The following is a 14,051-nucleotide window of genomic DNA, read 5'->3' as shown; positions in this document are numbered from 1 at the left end:
CTCTGCTGTTCAACAAGTCGTTCCAAAGCTCTCTCGGACTGTTGGCTACTTTAGTTTTGCTTCTATATTTGATTCCATATAAATATCTAACTATCTCAATTAAACTTTAAAAACTTATATCAGAATTATTAAACTCGTAGAAGATTCATGGCCTTTTCTCCTACTTTCTGTCCAATTTCCTTAGCAATTTCTAGAGAAAAAGTAGAAAGGGGAAATAAAAGGATCAAAATTTAAAGTTACTCAAGTGTAATAATAAACACATTATTCCCTGCCTGAAATGCCCTTCTCCTGTCCTTGCCAATCGCAGTCTTTTGTTCTGACCTGCCCTATTATATACCCTGATTCCAGTACCTTCCTGGAATTGAATTTAAATAGGCCATTCTTCTTGGAAATTGATTGTTTTGATTTGTGAGCTCCCCAGATTTGGACAGTTAACCGAATTCTGGGCCAGACAAAGCAAAGAGCAAAATTACTTAAGTACAACATATTTGGAGCCTGAACCCATAAGACACAAAGAGTGACAATGGGCACCCGGCAGAATGACCATTCATTCACACCCCTCCACCAGTTCCTTGGTGATAAAATATTGCTGAGCACCTCTGAAACATGCTCTCCTGTCTCATGGGCAAGTCTTGGAGACCTGCAGCTATCTAAGCAGACTGGCCTCCACAGTGTGAGCACATCCCTAGAGTCCAATTGTGCCACTGTTTGTTTTCTTCTGTTTTGTTTTATTTTGTTTTATTTTTGGACCTCCACAGATGCTTTGGATCTTAAGAACAGGGTAGGAGAAATCAAACCCATCTTCTACCGTGGCAAGCACAATTCTCTTATCCTAACCAAAGGTAGCCTAGGGATGGCTGAGTAATAAATACAAATAAATAGGGCTACAGCAATTCATTCATTCACTCATTCTTTTATTATTTTACCCATCTACCTACTTGCCACCATGGTACAGCGCAAATACGTCTGGCCTTGAATTGAAGTTGAGCTCAAATCTGCCACTATAATTACTAAGTGAATGGCCTTGTACGAGTTGTCTTTTTGTGGTTTTTTGTTTTTTTTTTTAATTTTATTTTATTATGTTAGTCAACATTCATTACATCATTAGTTTCTGATGTAGTGTTATTTATTTGTCAGCTTCAGTTTCTCCATCTGTAGAAGAGAAATTAGAATGGATTTGTTCGGGATTGTTCTGAAGATAAGAAAAATTCTTGCCTTCTATGTGTCTTCTATGTCCCAGTGACTCTACCAAAGGTGGGGCTATAATGGACATGGTCCCTGACTTCAGAGTATTTGCAAAATGCCTGGATGACTTCATAAGCACAGTCTGGGCTCAATATATGGGTGTTAATGCTGCCATTATCATTGATACATATTAGCATTATTCTTGGCCCAGCCAAACGCTGACAATACTAAGCTTAGAGCTAGGCACCTCCCTCCAACAGGAATATATAATTCCATCTCTCTTTACAATGTCTCTTAAAATAAAAGAAGTTTAAAGGGGGATATAAGTATGAGAGAATAAAGGCTGGTATCCCCTGAGCAGACCCACAAAGACACCACAAACAGAGATACAACTCCACTGTGAAAAGCAGCTTGGTTTTACATTAAAGATGCAGAAGTTCCTACTGAGGGTCCTTATTTGGGACTGAGAAAACTTTTCTCAAGTTAAGGGTTGACCAGAGAAAAGACTCTCTAACACTGCTTAAAAACCCTACTCCACTGGGCGCCTGGGTGGCTCAGTCAGTTAAGCCCCTGCCTTCAGCCCAGGTCATGATCCCAGGGCCCTGGGATTGAGTCCCGCATCGGGCTCCCTGCTCTGTGGGGAGTCTGCCTCTCCCTCTCCTCCCCACTTCTGCTCTCTCTCTATCTCTGTCTCTCTCTCTCAAATAAATAAAATCTAAAAAAAATAAATTAATAAAAAAAAACCCTACTCCACTATGGCTAGTCATTCATTCTGCCTCTGTGACCTACCTTACTTTACCTCCGCTATATGACCTAGGACACAACTATTGCCTCATTTTTAAGTATCTGTGTCTTAGTTCAGATGACCAGCTGATCTTTCTCAGGAAAGAGAACAAGGAGCCTCTTCTGGGAGAGGTATACTCCTCCTGGTCCAATTCTCTATTGCCCACAAAAAACATAGATTTGCCTTTTAGGACCCAAAGGGGTTAAGCAGAAAGTGATATTGTTATTGGAGACTGACCAAACAGGCCCCAAACCCGTTACTAAAACTATCAGTGGAGCACGAACTAAAAATACACAGTAATCCAATATACATTGCAAAGGCTTTAATAACATGGCCTGACTATACCAGATATTCCTGCTTCATTCAAATGCATGAGTAGGTACCACACAGAAACAGGAAGGGAGGAGTCACTAATCATTATAAATTAAGCAAATTTGGAAAGCATACTTGTGAGAGGTATTCCTATACATACCAACATTTTAATGGAGAATTAAAAGTTCCTTCAACATTCGATCAACTGATATTTATTAAATACACACTGTGTGTCAGTGACTGGCCAACTCCAGAAGGACAAAGTCCATTTGATTTGAAAATTAGGGATGACGGATGGACAGACAAAACCATCTCAGCAGAGAGAGAGTACCAGAAAATTCTGAGTGAGATTGGGTTAAAGACAGCAAATGGGGACACAAAAGAGATAAATGTAACCTACTGCTTGTTTTCATTTTTAATGTGATACAATACAACCAAATTTACCATTTTAACCAATTTTTAGATGTACAATTAAGTGACGCTAAGTATAAATGTAACCTCTTAAGAGATTTAGGAGAAGAACTGAAAAACCTACACATACAATCAGAGACAGAGGAAGCATGTGTGTTTGTCTGAGAGTGCAAAAACGTGTGTGCACGTGCACACACATACGGGCGCCCCTGCACACAGGCTCATTTTAAAGCTGAGCCAGACGGCTTGTTTCTAGCCTCAGTGAAGAGGCCCAAAATGCAGGAGGGGTTGAAAACTAAATAAAAAGAGGAATTGATTGAAGGAATCCGTTCTTGGAGAAGGAAGGAAGGAAGTGGACCAAGAGGAATTAGCCTTCTATAGAAGTGTTGGAGGTTATTAAAGCATAATGTCTCTGGGGAAAAAGAATACAATTTTTGAAGTAGGACTATATAGTATAGAGTACATGGAGTAAATAAAACTAAAATACTCATATTGTGAGAAACATTCCATACATGGAATGAAAAATGTATATGAAAAGTAAAGCTACATATCTTTCCAGACACAATGCAAAATGCCATTTATGGTACAGTATTTTTCCCTTATTGTTTGTATGACACAACACTCATGGAAAAGCTTTTCTTATTGGATTGCACCAAAAGTATATTCCCTTTGGTACGAGAATTTTCATCTTATGTTAACATCTTCACTGTCACTAGTAAAAAACTACCTATCTTATAGTGTAATCTTCAGTCTGTTATGAAAATCAAAATTTGCTTAAGAAGCATTATAATTTGTCACAGAAAGGATAAGATGTTTTAATTAAAGCTAAGAAAAGGACCTCCCTACTGCACAGATTCAAAAGATATATTTGGTCCTAAATAAAAAACAGAGAAATAAAAATGAAGGACTCCTTTTTTCATACAAAACTAGGTTACTCACTTCCAAATAGGATAAAGAGAGGGAAAACAGGAACTTTTTAGTGAAGAAACCCCAGCAAACACTCCCTTATTCAAGTGATCAAGATTGATATCAACAGGAGTAAGTCACTTTGATGCCATGCATCCCCAGACACGAGGCAAGCAGGAGGGACCTTCGCCTCCGTGATATTCGTCCCCACCCCTCGCCACTCAGACCTAATAATGATTTAAAAAATGAATCAGACAAAACTAAATCAAGGAATATTCTTTGTTTTTAAATTCCATTTAGTTAACATATAGTGTATTATTAGTTTCAGGGGCAGAATTTAGTGATCCATAGTTGCATACAACACACAGAGCTGATGCCATCAAGTGCCCTCCCTAATGCCCATCGCCCAGTGACCCCATCCCCCTCCCACCCTCCTCCCCTCCAGTAACCCTCAGTCCCCTAGTTAGGAGTCTCTTACGGCTTGCCCACTCTCTCTGTTTTTATAAATTAAGGAATATTCTAAAACATAACTGACCAGGACTCCTGAAAAATGTCAAGGTCATTCAAAAGACAAGGAAATACCGAAAAATTGTCACAAATCAGAGGAGACTAAGAAGTCATGATGATTACATGTAATGTGGTAGCCTGGATTGGATCAATGAGCAGAAAAAAGGACATCAGTGGAAAAAACTGTGAATTCCAAATAAATTCAGGAGTTTAGTTAATATTAATGTGCTAATACTAATTTCCTAGTTTTGACCAGTATTTATACCATGGCTAACCTGAAGGGACATCTGTAAGGGTTTAAGGACATGGTCTACTCTCTTCACAACTTTCCTATAAATATAAAATTACTCCAAAAAAAACAAAGTTTATTTAAAATTAAATTTATTTTTTTAATTATCTGAAAACCCTGATGTCTTTTTCTGAATTACCTCAGATTGCAATTAAACTATGGCCAAAACAGAAGCAATCAGTCCCCAGTAATGAGAACAAAATAAAAGGTTAATTTTGAAGTGTAGTTATAAAAATCTTGAATCAAAATTAGCAACATGAAATCTACTGTCTACATTATAAAAACTATTCTGTTTATGGTTTTTTTTTCCTTCTGTTCTTGAGCTATTTTTGACATTTTACTGCTCTTAGTTTTAAATGTCTTTCCAAAAATATTCAATTGACTCTATTCTTATGGATGCAGATTTTATACAAACTTGAGCCAAACTGCTATGCTAGTTGTGCTCTTCAGAATGTGCAGGCACCTTGAGCAAGAACTCTAATATGAAAAACATGTAAATAATATCCAAAACGTAAAGACTATCACTTGATTCATCAAATAATAGCATTCATTTAATATTTCCACTCAATTCTAAAATATGTATTTCCTTTCAACAACCTTATTGAGATATAATTCATATACTATAAAACTCACCCATTTAAAATGTACAATTTAGTGGGTTTGGGTCTATTACTAGAGTTGTGCAACCATCACCATGATCTAATTTTAGAATATTTCTGTCATCCGTAACAGAAACCCCATACTCCTTAGCAGCCACTGCTCATGCCCCACACTACCCTCAGCCTGGCAACCACTGACCCACTTTCTATCTGTATAAACCTGCCTATTCTGGGCATTCCATGAGAAGGAAATTATACAACATGTGGTCCTTTGTGACGGACTTCTTTTAGCTGACATAATCCTTTCAAGATTCATCCATCTTGTAGCATACGTATATCAACACTTCCTTTCTTTTAAGGCTAAATTAGTAACTCCACTGAGTGAATATACCACATTTTATTTATCATTTGATGGACTGTTGGGTTATTTCCAACTTGTGGCTATCAGGAACAATGCTGCTATGAACACGCATGTGTGGACACATATTTTCATTGCTCTCAGTTGTATACCTGGGAGTGGATTTGCTGCACCAAAGTTAAACATTTTGAAGAAGTGTTAAACTGTTTTCCAAAGTGGCTGAACTATTTTACATTCCCTTCAGCAATATATGAGGTTTCCAATTTCTCTACATTCTCACCAACACTTCTCATTGTCTGTAACAAAACATGCATATTAATACTTAAATTTCTCTAGGTCTTTTTACTCCCTATTAAATTGTTTCTGTGTTTTACCCTCCTTTCCACAGAGTTTCCTGTATTAACTCTACAAAACAAATTTTAAATGAAACAAAATACACTAAATCCATAATCCATCTTAATCCTATTATTTTCTAAGTGTTTTACTTCATTCCCCTCTGACCTAATTATTACCCTTCTTTCTTTAATAATTACTTTAATATGACTTTTCAAAATATAAATTCCCACTGAAGTAATTCTTAGCAAAGCAATTAATGTGACATGCATTTATATGGATGATAGGAGCAAAACTGGTAATGTAGCCATGTTCATAGACATCTCTCTCTCCAATAGAAGAAAATTGTGGGACTCAGTTTCTTACTGCTACTCATGACCCAATGAGGAATCATAAAATCAACTGGATGGGTCATAATTGAAATTCTTAAGTAGAGGAGGAGAGGGGCAGAAAGGGAAGGGGTAGAGCAGAGCAGAATGGAATGGAATAACATAGAAGTGTTAAAGTGTTAAAGCATTATTTTCTGACACTGTCCACTTATTACATGTGGTCAAGAAAGTTTGAAAGCCACTGCTGAAATCACAAGTTTGATTTTCCCTTACCTCTTCCCTTAAAAGAAGGAATTCTTTCCCAAACTGAAAGAATTGAAACAGAAAACAGGATATTTTTAAAAGGCAGGTTGTGAAAAGGAATTTGGGGAATTTGGAGAAAAGAGCTCTAAAAGAAAAGGGAAGTTGAACAAATACTGATTGTGAGCTATGGTTTCAGGTTCTTTTAATGTCTGTTGAAGATCAAAGCAAGTAAAAATTAAAATATATTTTTAATTATTTTGGGCTACACACTTTGTTTCATGCCATGTTGTTCTGATACTAAGTAATGAGTTGAGTGTTATTAAGGGCTATATAATATGAGCATACTTATAAATATATGCTAACTTATGAAAGCAACCATTTATTATGGTTGGAAAAGATGACACAATAGCTTTCTATGGAAAAAGAATTTGTCTTTTTCAAAGATGACAGCAGCTTATAGTTAAGAGCATAAACTTTAGAGTCAAGCAGACTTTAGATAATCTCACCTTTACTTCTAATTATATATGGTATAGTAGGAAAATTATTCAGCCTCTATAAGACTCAACTTTCTTCTGGAAACCCATTAGGCTGTTTGTAAAAATTAAATCATTATAAAGTATATGTTTTAAATTAGGTATAATATCCTAGGACCAAGGACATAGTAAGCAATCAATTAAACAAAAGTTATTTTTATTTAAATAATTGTATAAGTCTTAAAAATATTTTAAAGCAGATAATCCAAAGATATAGTCAATTTTAATCAAGAGAAAATAATTGGTACAAAGGAAAACATCACTGGTGTAAGCAATCAAAGACAAGCACCATTCAGTGAGTCCATCATTACTGACAGTTCACATAACTATATTCTTTATAACGTTTTAAATTCAGATGTGACAAATAAAAAAAGTTACTTCATTCTTTGTGTTCCGATTGCCAATAATGAAAGGTAATTTAATCTGTAATCAACTATGTAACAGTCCACTAACAGCCCAGAAAGACTCCAAGTGTATACCAGCCAGGTAAAATTATTTAGCAGCAAAATATATACAGGAATAGGATACTGAAAACTCAATTATTACTCATGCATTTTTTTATAACACTGATTAAACTATACCATATCTCTGAAGATAAGTAGACAAAAACATTATTTGTTAAATGGGAAGCAACTGGGGAAAATGGAGATCAAATGATCAAGAACGTCTAGGAAATCAAGTGCAAAACAAAAAATTCAAACTGCTCTGAACTCATGGTCCTGTTTTAACTTGGCTAAGTCCTTTCTAATCAGCTCATCTAGAAAATGTCACTAACCAAGGTCCTCTAATGCTTGTTCACACAAGGGAATTATATAATGTTAGAGAGATTCCACAGTGACCCATACTCATCCCAGGATTCTACCAAGAGTATAATTTCCGAGACATCTCTATATTACCTAGCAAGTTGCATATTCCAATGGTGTATGATTGTAAATAATTCATAGATATTATGACCAAAAGTAAATCTGCAACAAAAACACCACCTAGCCTGCTGTCTAGTAGGTGTGAGACCATGACTACTGAGGCAAGAAATCAGGCACAATATCTACTGTCTTAAGTAACCACAACTATTTCATTTCATTCTCTAATAAAATTTTTCCCAAATTCTATTTTTTTAAAAGATTTTATTCATTTATTTGACAGAGAGAGACACAGTGAGAGAGGGAACACAAGCAGGGGGAGTGGGAGAGGGAGAAGCAGGCTTCCCATGGACCAGGGAGCCCGATACGGGGCTCAGACCTGAGCCGAAGGCAGACGCTTAACCACTGAGCCACCCAGGCACCCCAAATTTTTCCCAAATTCTAAAACAAAGATTATTTCTTTAATTTTCAGAAAAAAACCCACAAATATCCACTGCTTATGCACAAAGGTTTGCATTAAATATTAGAGCCTCATGCATTTAAAAAGAGGTAAAGGCATAAAGGGCCTATTAGTTCAAAATAATACTTACAGAAGAAAATAAAGAAGGAGGATAAAGAGAAAAACAAATTAAAGTTAATTGGATACCACCAGAGAATGTTAAGGTACCAAATTATTTCTCTGAAAATGAATGATTAGAGAAGAAAATTAAAATTTATGCTGCTGTCCTTGTTTAAATGTTATTTCACAGTAACCATGATGCAAGTTCTATGTGGAGGAATTCTACCTACTAAATGCAAACAGAATGGAGTAAGTAGACTGCCACCATTTTTATTTTATTTTTTTAAAGATTTTTTTTTATTTATTTATTCATGAAAGACAGAGAGAGAGAGGCAGAGGGAGAAGCAGGCTCCCAGGGAGCAGGGAGCTTGACGCGGGACTCGATCCCAGGACCTGGGACCATGACCTGAGCCGAAGGCAGACGCTTAACCATCTGAGCCACCCAGGTGCCCTGCCACCATTTTTAAATATCTAATTAACTGATTCATGCAATACTCCTCAATGAATGCTAAAACTATTAGGTGCAAAGTTGATAGGAAAGTTTATAAGGAAGATATAGGGTTGTCACCTGTCACCCTCTGAACCCAATCTAAGCATCTTTAAAAGTGAAACAACCACACATTGTTTACCACCTATATGATGAAATGTGAAATACACAGCACTGCTTACTTATGAATTATTATTGCAAAAAAAGTAAACCTTTCTATCTAATTTCCAGTCTATAACGGAATATGAAGAATAGAGAAAAAACCTGGACAAAGGAGCAGTCAGAAATCTAACCCCCAAAATGTGGGACTTTGTACAGGACAACTGACTGATGGCTTCCACCAAACAACAGAATGGGAGACAGAGAAGAAGGGGTGAAGAGAAGAAAAGAGGGATGAAGAAGGACTGAAGGAAAGAAGGATGGAAGGAAGGTGAGAAAAGGAGGAAGATGTTGATTTTTAGATTAAAAGAACCCAAAGGACTTAACACAGACAAAGGACATAACCAAATACACTGAATGGATCTCATTTGGAACCTGATTTGAAGAAACCAACTGCTTTAAACACACATTTTTTTAGATAAATAAATGTGAATTTGCTATGAACTGAGAATGACTTAAGTATTGCTCATTTTATTTGAAGGAACAACTGCATTGCATTTAGTGGTCTAATAATGATGAAGTGATAGCTCTAAGTGCTATGTAGCTCTCAGCTCACTACAGTAAAGATGGGAAGCTCCAAAACGGAGGAACCTTGTTTATTTTATTCACTTCTGTATCCTCAATGCCTAACAGTGCCCACACACTGAGCACTTAGGATGTACTCAATGACTATCCAGGATAGAGTAAGAGGGCATCTCAGAAGCCTGAGAGTTATAACAAGTCAACAACAGGAAATACCAGAAAGCTTTCAAGAGCACTAAAATTGCTTAAAGTAACCGGAATTTCACGTACATTTGGTAGAAGAATGAGATGTAGCCAAAGTAATAAGGAGGAAGTGAATCATGCCATGAACTTTCTATTTTACCCTATTAGCAAAGGACAGTCATTGAAAGGGTTTGACTACACATATATTAGAATGAGTTTGAAACTTTGGCCACGTAATTCCTCAATTTGGGGGGCGGTCTTGTGCATTGTGGGATGTTTGGCAACATCCCTAGCCTCTCCCAACTAGATGCCAGTAAAAACCCCCAGTTGCGATAACCAGATATGTCACCAAACATTGCCAAATTTCACCTGGGGGGCAAAATTTCTCCCAGTTAAGAACGACTACACTAGAAATTTTATGAATCAGAGGGTAACTCAAGTCAGGGAAAGAGATTAGAATGCTACCACAAAAGAGGAAGCAATAGGTACCGGAATTAATGCAGTAGCATGGGGAATGGAGGGAAAAACACAGATTTGAGTAACATTTGAGAAGTAAACACAACCTGACCAATCGACGATAATGCCCAGCTGTCTTGATTGAGCAACTGGATGGTGGGGCTTATCAATCAAACAAGGCCCACGGATGAGAGTGGGTTCATTTATTCATGCAGCCAACAAGCACTTAACCACTCTCTAGGCGCTAATGTGGTGAACAAGAAAACCAACACCCTTCTCCCATGGAACTTAAATGCTAATAGAGGCAGGCAAGTGAACAAATGCAGGAATAACACAACTTCTGAGAGGTAACCTCCTATGAAGGGACAATGCTTGCGGAAATGTTTAAGGAAACTGAAGCTAAAGACAGAGAGATTATTAGCATCATATGATGATTTTATCATGTAGCCTTGGAACTGGAAGATGTGAAATCCGATGCCAATTCTACTTTTAATTGGTTGTGTCATTTGGCCTAAGTCTCAGTTTCCCCAATTACAACATGAGGATAATAGTAGATAATAACAATTATTTATTTAATCATTAGGAGTTAATAGGAAATAACATGTTTGTATTTCTGTGTCCATGTGCGTGTGCCCATGTATGTGGATGTACATGTAAGGTAGTGCATTTTCTGGTATACAAAAAGCACTCAGTAATCACAATTATTACAACCACTCAGTGGTATGGGCTGGGGTGGGGGGAAGATGATGGATAGTGTTTAAAAGCCTTTCCCAAAGCCATTAAGCACTTAGGCTTTTCATGCTTCATGCCTTCATTCAACAAGTTTTCATCATGTGCCCACTCTGTGGTTGATACTGTTCTAGGAGCCAGGGACCCCACAGTGAACAAGACAAGGTTCCAGGCTTCAGAACCAAAGCTGTTACTGGCAGCTTCATCATTCTCAACAGCTGGGTCTTTTCACTTCACAGCCTGTCTGGGCGGCTCCTTGATGTAAAATCAGCAAAATTCCCAGCATGACCTCAGAGCAGTCCATTTCAAGAGCGACATATAATAGCTAAAAAGCTACACTGGGGTTTGGGGGTACAGAGAAAACTAGACAGCTGTTTCACCCTCCCCAATCTACAGGGATACTAAGTTTAAGGCTGTTTGAAAGAGAAATGGCTTGGCTCCATAGAAAGCAATTCCAGTCAATAATGGCAGCCAAGCTGGAATCTTGCTAAAACTGCATCCTGGGGCCAGTTGTGCTCTAAGTAATGACACTTACATCTCCTACATGAGAGCAAGAGGGAAGAACAGCTGAGAGTACAAAACAGAATAATGGTACAAACATTTTGAACCAATGGGTTCCAGGAGATGGAGGGTTGCTAACTGCCACCCAGGGCCCCTTGTGAATGATTGCTGTGTCAGGATCTGCTTAGTCAGGAGTTCTCAAGCTGGGTCATACATCAGAGTCATTTGGACAAGCCTTAAAAATAGCCAGGCCTGGGCCTTACACCCCCAGAGATTCTGATTTAATTGGTGGGGTCTGGGAAATGGTACTTTTATCAAGTCCCACAGGTGATTCTCAAGTTTGTAAACTTTTTTGTGAACTGCTGGTCAGAGTAAACAAATACTGAGTATAATTTAAACTGAAATGTCTGCAACAAGGACAAGATATAAGAAAGTCAAGTTAATTAGAAGAAAAATTAGAAGTTATATTTTATCCAATCCTCTCTGGGTCTTCTTCAAATTTGGGTCTTTGACCTAAGAGTACTGATGACTAAACTAACCATCCAAATTCATTAACAAAAGTTCATAGTAAACTAATAACTATTTTTAAGAAGCTGCCTTAGTTTATTTATAACACATACCAAAAATAACTGTAAATAAGTTATAATAAGCATAAATAAATGAACATAAATAAGAAATGGAAATCCAGTTTTTAAACTTCCTGAAAACAACCCTATCCCTCGAAACTTAATTTCTTTTCTTGATCTCTATCATCTCTCTACCACACTGGTAAACTGGATACCAGATTCTAATTTAATATGCAGTAAGTGCTCTGTATTATAGGATAATGTTACCAAAAGCAGTCAATTAAAATACATAAGTCAATACATTATAATAAGGAGTGATAAAAATTGAACCAAAAAAATAAGGAAAGTAAGTTATTATTTTTAAATTGACCAAAAATAAATCAGATACAAATTTCAGAGGCATTATTTTTCTGACAAAATTGCATGAAAACATTTACAAGACATTGTTCATTTCTGATTCACTCAAAAAACGGTTATTTCAATTCCCAAGGATTCATACTGAATTTGCAATATATGGCAGCAAGTAACTGCCCATTGTGGAATTTGATACCAGGTGTAGGTAAAGATGGCATCATTAAGCATAAGAGATGTCTGAATGGAGACTACTTTTTGAGATAAATATCAGGAAAGAGCTTAATGTTATAGCAATTTTTGCTATCTATCCAACTTTATATATGGATAACAAGCATTGTGTATTACTCTGAAATTATGATCATAGAGAAAAATAAGCTCATTAGTCACTAAAACCACAGATGACCAAATTAATATATTACTCAAAAGACCATATTAAAGGTGATTTCACATAAAAAATAGCCACTAGCCTTAACAACAATTGATCTCAAGGCCCAATATTATTTTGAAATCAATTATTGACCTTAAAATAAAAGAGAGTGTATATGAGATACAAAGGATTTTGTCTCAGCAAGCAACATAACATTCTACAGTCCCACTTGCTGTCAAATAGTATTAAATGATAATTATGTGATACTGTAATGCTTTAGTGTTGTGCAGTTTATATAAGAATAAGATACTATGAACCGACTTTACAGATAGTGGAAATCGAAGCTCAGAAGTGCTAAGTAACTCACCTAAAGATGTTTAGTTAAGAAAAGGTAAAGATGAACCTCAAAGCCAGATTTTCTTGGCTCCAAATATAAAGGTTTTAGGGCGCCTGGGTGGCTCAGTTGGTTAAGCGACTACCTTCAGCTCAGGTCATGATCCTGGAGTCCAGGGATTGAGTCCTACATCAGGCTCCCTGCTCAGCAGGGAGTCTGCTTCTCCCTCTGACCCTCCCCCCTCTCATGTGCTCTCTCTCCATCTCTCATTCTCGCTCTCTCAAGTAAATAAATAAATAAAATCTTCAAATATAAAGGTTTTAGTTTTCTAGACAGTGCCACTGTACCTGTTAAAGAAGATTCCAAACTATTTTTCTAGCAAAAAGGCCGGAGAAATATCTTTCCTTATTCTATGGGATAGAAACATTTCTCTCTAGGGTCGCCTGGGTGGCTCAGTTGGTTAAGCAGCTGCGTTCCACTCAGGTCATGATCCCAGGGTCCTAGGATCAGAGCCCTGCGTCCGACTCCCTGCTAAGCAGGGAGAGCCTGCTTCTCCCTCTCCCTCTGCCTGCCGCTCTGCCTACTTGTGCTCTCTATCTCTCTGTCAAATAAATAAAAATCTTTAATTAAAATAAAAACATTTCTCTCTAAATTATGGGACCAGAAAGACAACTTTTTATTTCCTTCTTTTTCCTAAGAGGGAAAGTAGGCAGATTTGTCATAAAAATGACAGAATTTCTTAAGAAACACCATTTTAAATCAATTTGCATCATGCTTCAGTCATAATTGTCCATGCAAATATAAGGAGCCAACTCTTCAAAAGCACTCAAAAAATGTCATCATCAAATCCTTATTTTAGCTTCTTTCCTAAGTTTACTGAGCTGGAATCTTACAATTATTCAGGTTACCCCCAAATTCCCCAAAACACATCAATAATTACCTTCACACATCATCCATAGTAGAAACTATCTTCTACTAATTTAAATTATCCTAGAACTGGCACAAATTAGGTACTTGTGTATCTTTATTAAGCTGTTATTCTCATCACACGTGTTTGTGTCCAACATATAAGTTCACACTTTTGTGAACATTTAACTAGTCTAACCCCTCCCTTATATTAGAAACTCATAAGGGCAGCGCCACACCTTTTTCTGTTAATATTTACATCCCCAGAACAGAACATGC

This window comes from Eumetopias jubatus, unplaced genomic scaffold (genome assembly GCF_037043125.1).
Source record: "Eumetopias jubatus isolate StellerSeaLion01/CBP00866 unplaced genomic scaffold, mEumJub1_p1.0 scaffold_8, whole genome shotgun sequence".
Classification (NCBI taxonomy): domain Eukaryota; kingdom Metazoa; phylum Chordata; class Mammalia; order Carnivora; family Otariidae; genus Eumetopias; species Eumetopias jubatus.
This window is presented reverse-complemented; position numbering follows the sequence as displayed.